A 1,143-nucleotide genomic window follows, 5' to 3' on the forward strand; every position below is an offset into this window, starting at 1 on the left:
TGCGCCCAGCCTAATTGATAATTAAAAGGGAGCTATTGGGAAATATTAATAAAAGGGGAGGGGAGTCATTGCAGGACTCCAAGGATTGAGTAGTCACTACCTGAAATGTGGCCGTTGAGTAGTAAGATTGACTGTACAATGTTATTGCCCAGTGAGAACGTAAGTGATTTATTTAAAAAGCCATATAATGGGAGGAAACATGGCCGGGCGCGGTGGCTCACGTCTGTAATCCTAGTGCTTTGGGAGGCTGAGGCAGGCAGATCACCTGAAGTCAGGAGTTCAAGATCAACCTGGCCAACATGGTGAAACCCTGTCTCTGCTAAAAATACAAAAAAATAATTAGCCAGGTGTGGTGGCGCATGCCTATAATCCCAGCTACTCTGGAGGCTGAATCACAAGAATTGCTTGAACCCGGGAGGCGGAGGTTGCAGTGAGCCAAGGTTGCGCCACTGCACTCCAGCCTGTACGAGAGAAACAGAGACAGAGAGAGAGAAAAACAAACTCTATTTTTAAAAAATTTTTTTAAAAAGACAACCAAAGACGTGACAAAAAAGTGAGGTCCACATGAAGGGGCAGAAGTTCTGATTCCTGGAAGTCCAGGTATTGGTTATGTTGTGAGGGCAGAGTATGATCTCTGAGTTGGAGGTTCCGTGGGAAGCTTGGCAAGTAAAGAAGGTGTGGGATAATGGCACCAACCATTTCTAATGTATGCATAATGGAGGAGTATTCTCAAAATCCTGTGTGTCCCCAGATATTCTGAGAAAGTGTTTTGTATAGGGTTACTGCAGAGATTTGAACTGTTGCAAATCACCATGAAGGGCTGAACAGAACTTCGGTATTCAGTCTTGAAAGCAATTTAGAGTCCAAATGTTTGAAGTCAGGATTGAGCTTCTCCCTCTTACAGCTTTTTTCTCTGGCCAAACCTAACAATTCCAGATTTTTGGGGACTGGAGAACTGAAATTGAACCGTTTTATCATTTTCCTGAGTCATTGGTCTGCTGTTTCGGTCGCGGATGGTTCCTCTATAGGAATTTGATCTGTTATGACACCCATGGGTCTTATGAGAACTCCAGTCTCACTGGGAATGGCATGATTGTCCCACCCAGCTGCCTCATTTATATATATGTATTTCTTTTTTTTTTT

This window comes from Colobus angolensis, unplaced genomic scaffold, assembly GCF_000951035.1.
Source record: "Colobus angolensis palliatus isolate OR3802 unplaced genomic scaffold, Cang.pa_1.0 Scaffold87, whole genome shotgun sequence".
NCBI lineage: Eukaryota > Metazoa > Chordata > Mammalia > Primates > Cercopithecidae > Colobus > Colobus angolensis.